Source organism: Pongo pygmaeus, chromosome 16, assembly GCF_028885625.2.
Source record: "Pongo pygmaeus isolate AG05252 chromosome 16, NHGRI_mPonPyg2-v2.0_pri, whole genome shotgun sequence".
In the NCBI taxonomy this organism is placed as follows: domain Eukaryota; kingdom Metazoa; phylum Chordata; class Mammalia; order Primates; family Hominidae; genus Pongo; species Pongo pygmaeus.
Genome location: NC_072389.2, coordinates 20,830,184 through 20,847,332, shown reverse-complemented (window position 1 = coordinate 20,847,332; position 17,149 = coordinate 20,830,184). Strand labels below are relative to the sequence as shown.

Sequence of the window (17,149 nt, the reverse complement as noted above, 5' to 3'; positions counted from 1 at the left end):
ATTAGCTGGAGTGCAGGAGAAAGCATTCATGTTCATCTTTTCATGATTAAAGTAGGGTTATTATTATTTTTAGCTTAGTCTTTTGTTTTGAAAGCCACCCTTAGTGGAGAGAGAGGAAGATTTTCCAAATTGATTTAGTCTCCACAACATTTCCAGGGCCAAGCCTGGGGTCCTAACCCATAGCACATCTTCTGTAACATGGAGAGGTTGCTCCTTTCTCCAGCAAGGCTGCGCCTCAGTCTAGTGTCCTCAGGAGGATGTGCACACAGGGCATGTCCAGCCAGGATGTGGAAAGCCTTCTCCCTCTCCTGGTGCCAGGACAAAGGAAGCGGGCAGCGAGCCATGTTTCATGATGGTGGTCGCTCTCCAGGGCAGGGATGCTTTCAGGGAAAGCCAAAAGCAGAAAAGGAGCTTTTGCTCCCTTCCCAGGCAGAGCTCCCAGAGGAAAGCACCTCACAGAAATCCCACCTCCATCAGCAACCCAGAGAAGCCGCATGAGAGTGAAGGTGGAATTAGTGCCCTGAAATGTTCAGTCATAGGTTGAGTCTGGGTTTAGCTCCCCGGAGTCTCCTTCAGTTCCTGAGTGGTAATGGAAGACATCTAGAAAATTTAATGTACTCTTGACTGGCCAGGGGGTGACAAGGTGGTGGCAAAATGACCCTTCAGCAGAGAGGTGTAGGTAGAGAGACTATGGGTTCTATTTTGTTCAGAAAAGGCCCAGTTTGTGCCTGTGACCCCAGCTGAATTGTTAGTAGCTCCTCCTTTCACTCTCAGAGCCATCCTGGCATGAACAATAAAGCCGATGGTCTCCCTAGTGCAGAGCTCTAAGCCAGCCAAGGATTGGATGGGGTCCCAGCCACACCACCGAGAACGTGCAGCAAGACAACAATGGCAGTGTTGAGGGACTAGGGGAAAGAGAGTGTGCCCACTGGCAGCAATTAGGGCCCATTTGAGGATATCGTGCATGGATTTGAGTCAGTTGCTGTATATTTGCCCTGCACTGGAAGTAAAAGGCACTGATCCAGGTGTCACATGTGGACAAGATGATGTGATCCCCGGAAGCCCAGTAGGCCGTTTTCTTTCTTGTGGACCTTCTCAGCGAGGAAACCTCAGAAACTCCACAGTAGACCTTTTACCACCTCTCATCGACAAGAATTGGGTCACGTGCCCACTCTATACCATCCACTGCTGTGTTCATCTGTGTCCTCTAAGAATCAAATGCAAGGCAGGATGAGAAGTGCAAGAAACTTATTTAGGAAATGCCTGTGAGAAAAAAGAGGGAGAGAAAGCAGGGTGATGCTGAGAGAGCCATCAGATTGCACTGAAAATCTGACCATGAGTGAAGGAGAGAGGGAAGGAAGGAAGGTTGGATGCAAGCATCTTAAATGCAGTAGGTTCTAGGAGAATTCAGCAAAGCTGGAGAGGAAACCCTGAGCCAATGTCATTCATCATAGGCCTCCAGTGTCTCCCAAGAATGGCTCTGCCTTCAATACCCTTGCTGTGCTTAGTCACTGGCTAGGAGAATCCCATGGGAAGCTTGACCCAGAACTGGGGCTGTTGGCCAGTGACACCCTTTGCAGTTGTGTATCTGAGCAGAACACTCATTGGTCCTGCCACTAGCAAGGTAAATGTGAGCATGGTGATTCACTTAGAACAATCAGGATGTGCGGTGGCTCACGCCTGTAATCCCAGCACTTTGGGAGGCTGAGGCAGGCAGATCCCGAGATCAGGAGAACGAGACCATCCTGGCCAACATGGTGAAACCCCGTCTCTACTAATATACAAAAATTAGCTGGGCATGGTGGCAGGCGCCTGTAATCCCAGCTACTTGGGAGGCTGAGGCAGGAGAATCACTTGAACCCAGGAGGCGGAGGTTGCAGTGAGCCGAGATTGCACAACTGCACTCTGGCTGGGTGACAGAGCGAGACTCCATCTCAAAAAAAAAAAAAAAAAAAAAAAAAACAATCAGGATGTACATGTAAGACACAGGAGGGAGGAATGAACATGAACAAAATTGAGTGTCTGTAGAATGGAAAGGAGAAATGGATGCTGGTAGGGAATGGAATGTGTCTACTATGCTTAGGATTTCTCTTTCTGTAACACATCTAGCTTAATGCCTTTTCTCTTTCTTTTTTTTTTCTTTTCTTATTTTTCTTTTCGGTGGTAATGGAGAAGACTTAGAAACCATTTATGTTTCTCTTAGGCTTATTATTTTAGCCAATTTTGAAATTTACATTTTTCTAGAGAAGTATCCAATTCATCTCATTTTTCAAACTTAGCTCTTCAAATGTAATCATGGTATTCCCTTATTGTTAAAAACAGTCTCCTCTTTACCTATAACAATGTCTCTTTCATTCCTAAACTTGTTTATTGGTTCCTTGCATAGTTGTTGTTTTGTTCAGACCATCCAAACATTGTCTCTGAGACATCTAACGACTAGATTTTTGTTTTGTTCATTAATGCAGAGGTTTTTTTACATTTCTATTTATATAAGTTTTTATTTCTTTTATCTTTGTCTGGATTTATTTTGGTGTTATATTTTCAGCTGCTAGAGCTGAATTCTTAATTCATTCTATTTCCATTTTTTTCTCCATTGAATGTATTTAGGGCTATCAGTTTCCCTATACAGAAGTTCTGAATTTTACTGTAGTGTAGTTTATCAGTCTTTAACATTTTACTTAGTGCTATTTGTATTCTGGTTGAGAAATCTGCCTCATCCAGAATTATGAAGAAATTCTTCTTTTTGTTTTTGTTTGTTCGTGGTTTTTTTTTGTTGTTGTTGTTTTTTTTGAGATGCGGTCTTGCTGTGTTGCCCAGGCTGGGGTTCAGTAGCACAATCATGACTTACTGCAGCTTTGACCTCCTGGGCTCAAGTGATTCTCTCACCTCAGCCTTCCAAGTAGTTGGGACTACATGTGCACGCCACCATGCCTGGATATTTATTTATTTATTTATTTATTTGAGTCTCGCTCTGTCGCCCAGACTGGAGTGCAGTGGCACGATCTCACCTCACTGCAACCTCCACCTCCTGGGTTCAAGCTATTCTCCTGCCTCAGCCTCTTGTGTAACTGGGATTACAGGTGTATGCCACCACACCCAGCAAGTGTTTTGTATTTTTAGTAGAGACAGGGTTTCACCCTTTTGGCCAGGCTGGTCTTGAACTCCTGACCTCAAGTGATCCACCCACCTCAGCCTCCCAAACTGCTGGGATTACAGGTGTGAGCCACTGTACCTGGCCAAATTTAAAAAAAAAAATTTTTTTTTTTTGTAGTAACAGGATCCAGCTGTGTTGCCCAGGCTGGTCTCAAACTTCTGAGCTCAAGCGTTTCTCCCACCTTGGTCTCCCAAAGTCCTGGGAATACATGCCCAGCCCTTCAGATATTCTTCTATGTTTGTGTTTGGAAGCCTTAATGTTTTTCCTTTCACACCAAAGGCTATAATCCATCTAGAAATTATTTTGTATACATTGTGAGGTATAATAGAATCAATATTTTTTCTATATGACTGTTTAATTGACCTAGAGCTATTAGGTGAAGAATGATCTGTTGCCTATTTCTCTGAAGTCTGGTAATAACAATGAATTTATGGACCCTACTTTGTTTCATTGATCTGTTTGTTTATTTGTGCCAAAACCATTGTGATATATCTACTGTAGCATTAAAATAAGTCTTGATATCTGGAAGTGTAAGTTTCAGCTTTGTTCTTGCAGATTATCTTTGCTTTCCTTGACACTGCATTCTTATATCGTTGAAATCAGCTTGTCTGTTTTTAAAAATCTGCTGGATTTTGATTGGAACTGCATTGGATCTGTATGTCAATTTAAGGAAAATTGACATTTTCCAATACTAAGTCTTTCAATTCATCAATATGGCATATCCATACATTTTTTAGTTCTTTTAAAATTTCTCTCAGTAATGTTCATAATTTTTACTCTATGTCTTTAATATCTTTTATTAAATTTATTTTCAGGTGTTGGTTATTTTGGTGTTACTATAAATGGTATTTTTTTCAGTTTCTATTTGTTTCTGGGGTGTGGAAATATTGATTTTTGTGTATTGACATTATATTCTTACTATATTCATGTATTAATACTAATAGTTTGTGAATTCTTTTGGATTGTATACATACACAATTGTGACATCTGCAAATAATGAAGATGGCAGCTGTCCTTGTTATGCATTTCACTTCAGGAGAAAAGTTCCCTATAATTCACCATTATATATGGTTTTTACTATAACATTTTTTATAGATATTTTATTTGGTGAAAGAATATTTTTCTTTTTCTAGTTTGCTTCATTATGTACAAGCACAGAGCTTTATCAAATGCATTTTCTGCATCTTTAGAGATGATCACATGGTTTTCTCCTTTTTCATTTTTAATGTAATAAATGACATTGATTTTTCAAATGTTAAACCAACTGTTTCTTCCTGTGATAAACCTACCTAGTCATTATTCTTTTCGATTAGAATTTATTGTTAGTTGCCAGGCGTGGTGGCTCACCCCGGTAATCCCAGCACTTTTGGAGGCTGAGGCAGGCGGATCATGAGGTCAGGAGATCGAGACCAGCCTGGCTAACACAGTCAAACTCTGTCTGTACTAAAATACAAAAAATTAGCCAGGTGTAGTGGCATGCGCCTGTAGTCCCAGCCACTTGGGAGGCTGAGGCAGGAGAATCGCTTCAACCTGAAAGGTGGAGGTTGCAGTGGGCCAAGATTGCGCCACTGCACTCCAGCCTGGGTGACAGAGCGAGACTCCATTAAAAAAAAAAAAAAGAATTTATTGTTAATATTAATTATTTTATTGTTTGTTAAAAGGTGTATCCTTTTATATATCACTGGATGTGATTTTAAATTATTTCACTTAAGGTTTTTGTTGTCGTTTTGGTACCTACGTGCAGGAAAGGGTTTGCTTGTTTGTTTTCTTGGAATGCCTTTTTCAGGTCTTGGCATTTTATTCTGCTTTTATAAAACAAGTTTAGAAGTGTTTCCTCTTATTCTCTGCAATAGTTTGCAAACGATTGGTGCCATTTTTTTTTTCTTTAAATGTTTGGCAGTGTGCACCAGGAAATATTTAGAATTATGCATTTAATGTCTTTGAAAGATACAGATTCTTTAGATTTTCTTATTTCTTATGTCCATTTAGTTTCAATGAATTTGCCTATTTCAAATAACTTTTAAAAGTTATTGGCATACTTTTCATAGCATCCTCTTATTGTTCATTCACTTTCTGAACAACCTGTAGTATGTCCTCTTTCTCATTCCTGATATTGACTATTTGTGCCTACTCTTCTACGTGCTCAGTCACATCAGAGGGTTATCAATTTTATTAGACATTTCACAGAAACAACTTTTGGGTTCATAACTGTTTTACTCTAGTTTTCTTTCCTTATCATTAATGTCTGCTCCTATCTTTATTATGTCCACTCTTACCTCTTTAGATCCCATAGGCTGTTTTTTTCCTAAACTTCTTGAGATGGATTATGAAATCATTAATTTTCATCTTTTCTCCCTAAAACATATACATTTAAGTCTAAAAATTTCTCTCAATGCATACCTTATATTTAATTTAATAATTTTGATATGAAATGTTTTCCTTCATCATTCAGTTAAATTACTTTGTAAGTTTTGTAATTACATATTCTTTGACTTGTGGATTATTTGGAAGTATAACATCCAACCATGAGGGAATTTTCCAGTAATCTTTTTAAAATTTATTTTTATAGCTTAATTCTACTGTGGTTAAAGAACATACTCCATATTATTTCAATATTTCAAAATTTATAAAACTTGGTTTGTGGCTCAGAATATAACAAAGTTTGGGAGAATGTGATGTGTAGTCTTCTGTTGTTGGATACAATGTTCTATGTATGTCAATTAGGTCATGTTTAGTAATTGTGTTATTCCAAATTATAGCCTTCCTGATTTTTGTCTGCTTATTCTATCATGAGAGATGTGCTAAAACTACCCCGTGACTGTGCATTGTGCCTTATCTATTTGGAGGCTAGGTTGTTAGGTATGTTCACATTTAGAATCATCGCATCTTCCTAGTGAATTGACCCTTCTGTGATTATAAAATGTTTCTTTCAGCACTTTGAGGATATCTCCCTATTGTCTTCTGACTTCAGTTTATTCTGTGGAGAAGTCAGCTATCAGCCTTCTTTTTGTTCCTTAGAAGGTAATTTGTCCTTTTTCTTCATCTGCTTTTAAGTGCGTTCCCTTTGTTTTGAGTTTTCATCAATTGGGCTATGGTGTAATTAGTGCCTTTCTTCAGCTTGAAGTCCAGGTGTCTCATGAATCTGTGGCTTGAGATCCACCATCACTTTTGACAGATTCTCATTTATTATCTCTTCAGATTAACTTCTCTCCCAAGCTCTTTGTTATGTATTTCTGGGACTGTAAGGACTGTAATTATACCTTTACCTGTATCCAATTTGTCTAATTTCCACTTTCTTTTTACTGTCATTTTACTGATCCTCTGCTCAGGTGTGTCTAATTCAGGGATCAGCAGATTACGACCAGCAGGCCATCATTGTTTTTGTAAATAAAGTTTTATCAGAACAGCCACCTCTATCTGTTTACACATTGTCAATGGCTACTTTTGCACTATACTAGCAGAATTGAATAGTTGCAACAGAAACCATGTAGCCTGAAAACCTAAAATATTTACTATCTGGCTCTTTATAAAATACTTGCCAAAGTCTATTTTAATCCACTTTTAAGTTCGTCCATTGAGATATTGATTTAAATCGTTGCATCTTTTATTCCTAGAATTTCCATTTTAGTTATAGCTTGTTTCCAGTGAAATTCCCCATCTTATAGTTTGATTTCTTGAACATTTTAATCTTGTTCCAAGTTCTCTGAAAAACAGTGCCTGAGGCAAAGTGTTCCAATACTTGTGTTATAATCATAGGAATAGCATAAGGTGTTGCTAGGCCCCTCCTGCGGGGAAACAAGACTGAAGCCAAGGCCAGGGTTGTAGGAGGTAATAATGGTGTACTTAAGTTTTTATATTTTCATCAGTTAATACCAATATCTGGATTTCCTGTCATTATGTTTATAATGTCTATTTTTTTTCACTTTTTTGGGTTGTCATTAAATTTTGTTTTTTCTATTCTTAGTTACTTTTAAAGTTTGTGCTGTATATTATGGAAGAAAGGTTGTGGATATAATTTGAGATTGTAGCAGATTTATTGATACTCTTTGTTAAAATCCCCTTTAAAAATTATTATTGGATAATTTTTGCTTCTAGATCTTCAGTGTAACACTCTTCCAACTGGATGATTTTAGCTGTCTTATTTTTGCTTCTGGAAGACAGCTAGGTTAGCAACAGGTGATCTTTATCTAACAAGGAATTGAAATAACTTGAACCAGGGCTTTATACCCTTTGAAGGTTGTCCTGTTTCCAGTTTACTTTTTCCTATGATAGAACTTTCTAGGGTCCTGGGTTGGGAACAGAAACAAAGCTCCTTTTAGCAGTGTATCCTATCTCTGTAATACCTGTGCTGTCCCCACTCCATTACCATAACCCTGCCTCCCCTTCCCTACACACACATCTTGTGTCTGGAGTTTTTATGTCATTTTGTAATTAAATACATAAAACCACTATTTTGAAATCAATCCTTGTTTAGATTCTCTTGTAAGCTTTACTGATTTATTTAATCATTATTGCTTCTTGCATCTCACTACTTCTGTATTTATATTAGTTCTTAGGTACATTCTTTAGTAGTTTTTTTTCTTTTTTTCCAGTGAATATCTCTAAGTGTTAAAGTTTCAGAATCATTTTGTGTCGGAAAATATATTTATTTCATTGATTAATGATTGGTCATTTGATTATAGGAGGATAACTGATAACTGATTACTGATTAATAACTTGGTTATAGAATTCCAGATTCAATATTCTTCTCCCTCATCACTTTGAGGACTTGACTTTGTTTTCTTGAATCCAATATTTCTTGTGAGAAATGTGATGTTAATCTGATTTTTCAAATTTTTCTACGTAGTCATATTTTTGTTTATGATAACTTTTAGGATTTTTCTTTATGCTTTTTGTTTTATTTTTTAAAATGTCTAGAACTCAATGAGCATTTTGAAACAGAGACTTCTGTCTTTCTTAAAATCTAGGAAATTCTAAGCAATTATATCATTAAATATTGTCTCTTCATCATTCTATTTGTCTATTATCTATTTTTTAAAGAAATATTATAGCAGATTTATTGATACTTTATTAAAATTCCCTTTAAACTGTATTATTTTGATAAGCTGTTTCTTCCACTAAATGTAGCATTTCTCATATGAAATACCTTTTATAATACTACTTTTATTTTATTTTATTTTGTTTTGTTTTATTTTATTTTTTGAGATGCAGTCTCACTCTGTTGCCCAGGCTGGAGTGCAATGGTGTAATCTCGGTCATTGCAACCTCCGCCTCCCGGGTTCAAGCGATTCTCCTGCCTCAGCTTCCCGAGTAGCTTGCATTACAGGCATGTGCCACCACACCCAGCTAATTTTTGTATTTTTAGTGGAGCCAGCATTTCACCATGTTGGCCAGGCTGGTCTTGAGCTCCTGACCTCAAGGGACCTGCCTGCCTCAGCTTCCCAAAGTGCTGGGATTACAGGCATCAGCCACCACGCCGAACCCACTGTATTAATTTTTATTGTTAAAATTTTTTATCCCAATTGTATTTCTTGTTGTTTTTTTTTTCCAATTGCATTTTTTAGAGATTTTTCTTTTTCATTTTCATGTTTTTTTGAGACAGAGTCTTGCTTTGTTTCCTAGACTTGAGTGCAGTGGTGTGATCATGGTTCACTGTAGCCTCAAATTCCTGCACTCGAGGTGTCCTCCTGCCTCAGCATCCCCAATAGCTATAGCTGGGACTACAGGTGCATGCCACCACACCTGGCTAATTTTAAACTTTTTCTTTTGGAGAGATAGGATCTCGCTATGTTGACCAGACTGATTTCAAACTTGTGGCCTCAAGTGATCCTCCTGCCTTGAACTCCCAAAGTGCTAGGATTACAGGCTGAGCCACTGTGCCTGGCCTGGTTTTTCTAACACATTAATTTTTTCTTTTACTTTTTTTTTCTTTTAGATGGAGTTTCCTTCTTGTTGCCCAGGCTGGAGTGCAATGGTGTGATCTCAGCTCACTGCAACCTCTGCCTTGCGGGTTTGAGCTATTCTCCTGCCTGAGCCTCCTGAGTAGCTGGGACTACAGGCACATGCCACCACACCCAGCTAATTTTTGTATTTTTTAGCAGAGACCAGGTTTTGCCATGTTGGCCAGGCTGGTCTCAAACTCCTGACCTCAGATGATCTACCCACCTCGGCCTCCCAAAGTGCTGGGATTATAGGCATGAGCCACTGTGCCTGGCCACATTAATCTTTTCCTAGCATTTTTAATTGACAAAAATGGTATATATTTATAGTGTATAACATGATGTTTTGAAATATGTATATATTGTGGAATGGCCAAATGGAACTAATTAACATATATATTACCTCATTGGTGCCCTATTTCTTTTTTTTTTTTTTTTTTGAGACAGTGGTTCAAGAAATTCTCCCACCTTAGCCTCCTGAGTAGCTGGGACTACAGGCATGTGGCACCATGCTGGGCTAATTTTTGTATTTTTAATAGAGATGGGGTTTCACCATGTTGGCAAGGCTGGTCTTGAACTCCTGACCTCAAGTGATCTACCTGCCTTGGCCTCCCAAAGTGCTGAGATTACAGGTGTGAGCCACCATGCCTGCCCCCCATTTCCTTTTAATTAGATACTAGACTGTTTAAACACCATATATTTGTACACTTAAGTTGAGTTCTTGCAGTTGTGCTTCTAGAAGAATTTTTCAAAAGGATGTGCTTAAATATATTATTATTAAAAATAATGGTTCAGTTCTTTTACCAGCCCATCAGTCATCAGTGGAGACAAACTGACTTCTTTCCCTGCACTGTGAGGTGTGGAGGAGGTGAGGTCCAGGCTTTGTTCATGAATATTTAGAGCTCAGAGTTAGACAAATTTCACATTTACATTTTTGAAGCTGATTTTAAAATTGGTGTGGTGATTAGAGATGTCTCATCACATAGCACCTTACTCAGCAGCCTGAATGCAATGGTGTTAATGAAGAAGATGCATTTGCCTTTATTCTTGAAGACAGTGCAAAATGGATTTGGAAAACACCTTTTACTTTTAGCCAAAGGAAAAAAAACCGTAAACAAACTTGTTTGCCTGTGTTACTGCATTTCTCTTCTTGGTTGCCCTTAATGTATGTATTATTTTTAATTTTCTATGAAAAATCGGAAAAGCAGAAAGAAGGAGTGACTTGCCCAGCCAGGTTGAGTCAATGGGTGTGTTGGTTCTAACGTTAGATTTACAACTTTTCTCTCCTCAGGTGCAAGAGTATAAGCTTATTAAAAAGAGAAAGGGTCCCTACTAAGTGGTAAAGGGGAAAGCCCTGCTTATTGTCTGCTTAGTTCAAGGTCTTTTTTTTTTTTTTTGAGACAGAGTCTCATTCTGTCACCCAGGCTGGAGTGCCGTAGCCAAATCTTGGCTCACTGCAACCTCCACCTCCCAGGTTTAAGCGATTCTTGTGCCTCCGCCTCCTAAGTAGCTGGAATTACAGGTGCCTGCTACCATGCCTGGCTAATTTTTGTATTTTTAGTAAAGACAGGGTTTCTCCATGTTGGCTGGGCTGGTCTCGAACTCCCAACCTCAGATGGTCTACCTACCTTGGCCTCCCAAAGTGCTGGGATTACAGGCGTGAGCCACCGTGCTTGGCCTTGTTCAAGGTTTTCATAGTCAGTTGAGGAAGGTTTGGGGACAAGTGTAATCCAGGGCTCTACACACATGCCAGAAAAGCAGCATCTTTCATGCTCCGGTGGAAGATTACTGTCCATTTGATATGGAGAACTGGCAACTCTCAGGAGCAAATGAGAAGGCAACCAGAGCTACTGTCAAAATAATTCTCTTTTTCTGAACTGACCTTTTAAATCAAAGAATAAATGCATGCAACCCAGGAACCATGATTTACTAGAATAGGGATTTATGTTGAAGCTTCCCCTTAGAGTACCAGGCAGTGGTACTAGGTGTTTACCATGTGTCAAACCATGGGTTAGATGCTCATAATCACATTTATTCTTCAAGAAAACCCTAAGGAAGGTCTCTTATTCCTGTCTTATGCATGAACAAACTGACCCTTAGAAAGTGTAAAGAGCATACAGTAGTATGTTGTTCAGCTAGTAAACAGTGCAGCTAGGATCTGGTGCCAGGTCTGCTTGATATCAGAGTCATGCTCTAAATGACTTTGCCCTTTGCCTCCCCTAAACCTCCTACTATACCTGGGACCAGATCAGGGTATGCAGTCTCAGGTATGGTCTTGTTTGAAGAGCTAGAATAAATCCTTCTCCAGCCCAGCCTAGCTCCACATCTCAATCCTTGAAGCCTATGGCATATCAATTTACTTAGAGTCAGAAACTGGCCTTTCTCCTTTAAACTACAGGTATATGAAGGAGGGCTCTTCAGTCAGTGCCAGGTTGCTGTGAATATGCAGGCAGATGTCTCTCTTCTGGAATTTAGGCTCCCCCTGAAACAACAGGGCAGGCACTTTTATGGGAAGCCCTGGGCAGCCCAGGCCCAAGAAGAAGTTTATGTCCCTGGAAATGGAGAGAAGACTGAATAGTGCCACAGAAAGAAAGTACAAGTGAATCTCCCCAGTTCGCCAGCTAGTTCCTCCCAGGGCCAGGGTTGAGGCAAAAGACCACATGATGATGATCCTGCAGCAGGTGATTCTCACAGTGGGCTTCCTGGACCTGCAGCATCAGCATCTCCTGGGAACTAACTAGAGATACAGATTCTCAGGCTCCACCGCAGACCTACTGAGTCAGAAACCCCAGGGTGTGGCTCATCCTCCAGGAGATGATGGTACGCACTCCACTTTGAGAACCATCACCTCTTTAAGCCGGTGTCTTTGGATAGCAGCTGGAGCCATATTGCCATCACTATTCTTGCCATATCTGTGTTATTCCTGCACTGTTATTTACTAAAGGATTTTTCTTTAAGGGGGCATTTACTCAACTTAAATAAACATATTCACAAAAAGAATTTAATAACTACCGTAAGTGGAAATCTATCCCTTGTCACAAATAGAGCACAATCACAAAATTCATACAGTGAGAACAAACCAGTGGAGTAAGTCACTTCAAGTTTCTACCAGCTCTGACATTCGTTCAGTTTATTTTCAATTCCCTCTGAATTTTCTTGAATGTTATAAGCATTTTTATAAGGCAAAGTTTCCTTTACATCTTTGAGTCACTTATGACTCTTTGGGTACTCTTACTCTGCAGAAAAACAAACATATCTCTCTCTTTTTTATTTGTTTGTTTGTTTTAGAGGCAGGTCTCACTAAGTTGCCCAGGCTAGACTCAAACTCCTGGGCTCAAGCGATCCTCCAACCTCAGCTTCCCAAGTAGCTGGAACTACAGGCATATGCCACCATGCCTGGCTAATTTTTAAAATATTTTGTAGAGATGGCATCTCACTATGTCGCCCAGGCTGGTCTCCAACTGGTGGGCCCAAGCCATCCTCCCACCCCAGCCTCTGGAGTAGCTGGGAGTGCAGGCATGTGCCACCATGCCTGGCTCAAACATCTATTTTTTAAAAAATTTCATTTCTTTGTTCTTACACACAGTCATTCAGAGAGACGTTCACATTTGGATCCGTAAGATAAAAGACACTTTTTACTCCAGAGGAGACACTTTATAATGGGATTCAGCTTAATCCAGTTGACTAAATTCTTGGGAAGCAAATAGGTGTTTCTCATACTCGGGTGCCCATGGAAAGATGTAGTCCTGCAGGAACTGTAAATGTGCATGAGCACTTAGCAGTGAGATTGTCTTACAATCTTTGTAAGAACAGAAGGGAGATTTTAGGCTGCTTTTGGGGAGCCTGCCATTTTCTGTACACTGGCAGAATTTCAGTACATTTGCTCAAGATACAGAAAGGCACTCTGCCTCATTTCTTTTGCTTTTTGCTATCTCTAAACTGTGATAAAACAGAAGAGGAAAATTAATTGTCTCTCCCCAAATTATAAAAACCTGTATATGCCCTGTTTTCATTTAGAAGTCTATTTCTATTTAGAACAAAGATTTTTTTTTTTTCTGACTCAAGGAGCTGTAATCTCATTTTGTACTTGTTTTGGGGAAAATAAAATACACACATAAAACCCACAAGGAAAGCATTACCAAAATTTAATTATATTAGTCATCAAATCTGTGTGATGTGTGTGAATGGATTTTAAAGTGTTTTGGATAATCAAGAAAATTAGTCCATTGGTCTCTAAGGTACCAGGGGTGCTTGGATGGACTTTCCTAGTCCCATCTGTAATCGTCAATGTGAGACACTTGAGATCAATCTGGAGCAAGTACCTAGATTGCCATTGCCATCTGATATCATTGACTTTCTGGCAGATATTGGCACCCAAGTAACATTTTATTGACTCCATTTGGATTTTCATTCTTGCGGTTTCGACCTTGCTTTTTTTATAATGCTTACCAGTCCGTCCTTCTGCACTCAGCTTACATCCAAGCCGTGTCTTATAGAAAGCTGTCTAGTGGTTTATAAAATCAGATTCCTCTCGACAATCAGGACTTTAAATGTATTTTCAGACCTTTAGACCAACTGGCAGACGCAGAGCGCTTGGCTTTGGCCATTTTTTTCTTTCGTAAAGAGCTCATTCTAGTTTTGAAAAATTACCTTTTTTTAAAAAAGTTTAACTTAACAGACACTTATGTAGTGACAGGAAACTTGGAATCAGATCTTTCAGGAAATAGAAGCATCATTTTGTGACTTGCTTTTTAAATTTATAGCACTCATCTATTTGCAATGTTCACTTTCCTCAGAAACTCTACAAATTAGATGTAGTAGAATCAAGAATAAGTCTTCATTCCTTCTGTTTGAAGGCTTGTGAGACGAGGGCTGGGGAGTGACATAGGGGGATGGATTTTGTTCCTTTTTGTATTGACAATGCTTAATTCCCCATTTGGAAAGCTTATTGGTATTGCAGGTGCCTGCGGCATCCCAGGGGAGAAGAGTAAAATGTGGTACTGTGTATGCAAATCACAAAATGTTATGAAAGAAATATTCAACCCAGCAACCACCCAGCACAAGGGTAGTTCTCAAAAACATGATGTTGAGTGAAAAAAGTGGAAAACAGAACAAGATTTAAAACACATTATCATTCATTAAGCTAAAAACAGATACACAAAAAAACAACATTACATAAGATGGTTGCATATTTAAGGACATGTCAACAACAAATCAAAATAGGTGTGTTGCGGGGATTGGAATGGGAGCGTCAATAAGGGAAGAAGAGAGATTATATGGAAATGAGAGAAGGGCCTTGCACAGTGCTGTGGTGAAAATGAGGAGAAAAGACAATGAACCGAGGAGAATGAATAACTCACCTGCACCTGGGCTGGAAACAGTTCTTAAGAGGAGACTATTGTCATTTTTTAGTTAGAAGTGCTGAGAGTACCACAGTTGGTACTAATTGTCATTCTCAATTTTGGCCACGCATTTTAGTCATCTGAGAAGAACCTGAGGATCTTTTTTAAAAGGTGCTGTTTTCCTGGATCCCGACCACAGGACTTCTGACTTAATTGGACCATGAAGGAACCTGGGCATTAGAGTGTATTAAAAGCTCCCATGTGGTTCTGCTATACAGCCAGGGTTGAGAGCCACTGAGTTAAGTTTCTTAAAGAGGAAAAAAAAAGTGTGTGGCAAGTGGTAACTCTGCCAAGTAAAAATGAATGCAATATTCAGACTTTCCTTTTCTAACACTTTAGGTTATCAGCTCAATTCTGCTGAATGTGTGGATATCCGCTTGAAGAGGGTAGTTCCTGACCATTATTGTCACTACTACCCTGAAAATGTAAAACCAAAACCAAAACTGAAGGAATGCAGCGTGGATCCCTGCCCATCAAGGTTTGTGTCATTGTCCACACCATTTTTACTTCAAAAAGAAACAAATCAGCTTCACCTGAGACTGATCAATCTTTGCAGGGCAATACATTTCCATTTCGTGACTTTGTCTCCTGGCGGCAGGTGCCTACGTTCACATTTGTAACTATGGTGCATAGAAGTGAGGACACATTCATTAGGAATGAAAGTCTAGCTTTCTCTTGTCGTGGGCTATGTGTTCCTAAGTTTTTATAATGAACCTTTTTGAACATCTCCTGCTCTCTTCATCCAAGTAATACATCTAGTCCATCTGCCAATCATAAATATCTTTCACTCACCATTTTAGCTTTTAAACTGGGTCACCCATTATCATGTTTTGGCTTTTGAAGTATTCCTATTAAATTCAGTATAAATAATGCATTGTGCAAGGAAGTAAAATTTTAATGCCAAAGCAAAAAAGCTATGCATAAACTATCCTATTGCATAATTTAGTACCTGCTGACTTGGATTGCCTGGGGAAGTTTCCTGGCTTACTACAATACCTTAAAATAACAGAACAATATCAAGTCCCATAATCCTCCAGATATCTGCCAGCTGGCTTAGGAAGAAGTGTGCAAGTGGAAAAGGAAGCGTTCTCAGTGGATTTCATTTCCTGTTACTAAACTGCCCATTTCCTGTAAGCCTGGTTGAACGTAATTATGAATAGAGACCTTTCAGAGGACAAATTCTGTGAAATAAAGTGGTTTTCTGAAGATCCTACTAATACGACAGTGTGTTAATATCACTAATATATTAAGAGAGTAATTATTATAAAAAGGAATAAATTTATTGAAATTGCAATATACTTTTTTCCTTTGATTAATATACTGCTAGTTTAGTTTTCTGTATTTTCAAATAGAACTGGGGAATTTGTGTCGTAGATATTCTTGACAATTAAAGAGATGGTGGCTGAATTTTTGGGAATGGTTGATAACACTTGATATTTTTAGTTTCCAATTTGGAAGAGCTCTGTCTTTTGGGATGTCAAATATTATATTCATCAATTAATGAATGTGTGAATTTATTATAGAAATGATATTCTCACAATGATTTCATTTGTAGTGATGGATTTAAAGAGATAATGCCCTATGACCACTTCCAACCTCTTCCTCAGCGAGTGATATGTTTCCTTTTCCTTTTTGCAGTTTAAGTAGTTTGCAAGGAACTGTAGCATCTGTAGCAATAGCCTAAAATGTATGAGGGTTAGATATTAGACACTTTATAAAGCTAAGGGAAAACAGACTTCAACTCAATAATAGGAAAAATCTTTCTAAGAATTAGATGGAATAGGCTGCCTCAAAAGATGATGTTTCCCATCGCTGGAGCTGTCAAGCGTATCTTGGACAACTGAGTATTACAGCAGGAGCTCAAGTGTTGCAATTAATCAGAAATTTTAATCCCCTTTTATCCCGAAAAGAGTAATATGGTCCTTCCTGACTCTGAGGTTCTGTGATTCTCTAATAATATTGTCCATTAGTATTTTACAGTTTAGAGGCAGTTTGAAGATGCAGCCACACTGTATATTTTAATTGATTTAATTTTCACAATGGTCTGATGAAGGGTAAATAGGGAAGGTATATTATTCCCAGTTGACAAAACCCCCAGATGTGAGGAGCTAAGTACCTTGTGACTAAAATTTGTGTGTGGCAGTTAAGAATAAAGTCTTGGCTGGGCGTGGTGGCACATGCCTGTAATCCCAGCACTTTGGGAGGCTAAGGCGGGTGGATCACTTGAGGTCAGGAGTTCAAGACCAGCCTGGCCAACATGGCGAAACCCCATCTCTACTAAAATGTACAAAAATTAGCCGAGCGTGGTGGCAGGTGCCTGTAATCCCAGCTACTTGGGAGGCTGAAGCAGGAGAATAGCTTGAACCCAGGAGGCAGAGGTTGCAGTGAGCCAAGATCTTGCCACTGCACTCCAGCCTGGGTGACAGAAAGAGACTCCATCTTAAAAAAAAAATTAATTAAAATTAAAAAAAAGGCCAGGCATGGTGGCTCATGCCTGTAATCCCAGCACTTTGGGAGGCTGAGGCAGGCGGATCACGAGGTCAGGAGTTCTAGATTAGCTTGGCCAACATGGTGAAACCCTGTCTATACTAAAAATACAAAAATTAGCCTGGCATGGTGGTGCATGCCTGTAATCCCAGCTAGTAGGGAGGCTG

At 39.1% G+C, this 17,149-nt stretch overlaps 1 pseudogene; it reads left to right on the top strand.

Annotated features, from left to right (window-relative positions):
• The window catches only part of LOC129026621 (putative HERC2-like protein 3), a 147,073-nt pseudogene that overhangs the window by 114,529 nt on the left and 15,395 nt on the right, over positions 1-17,149 (top strand).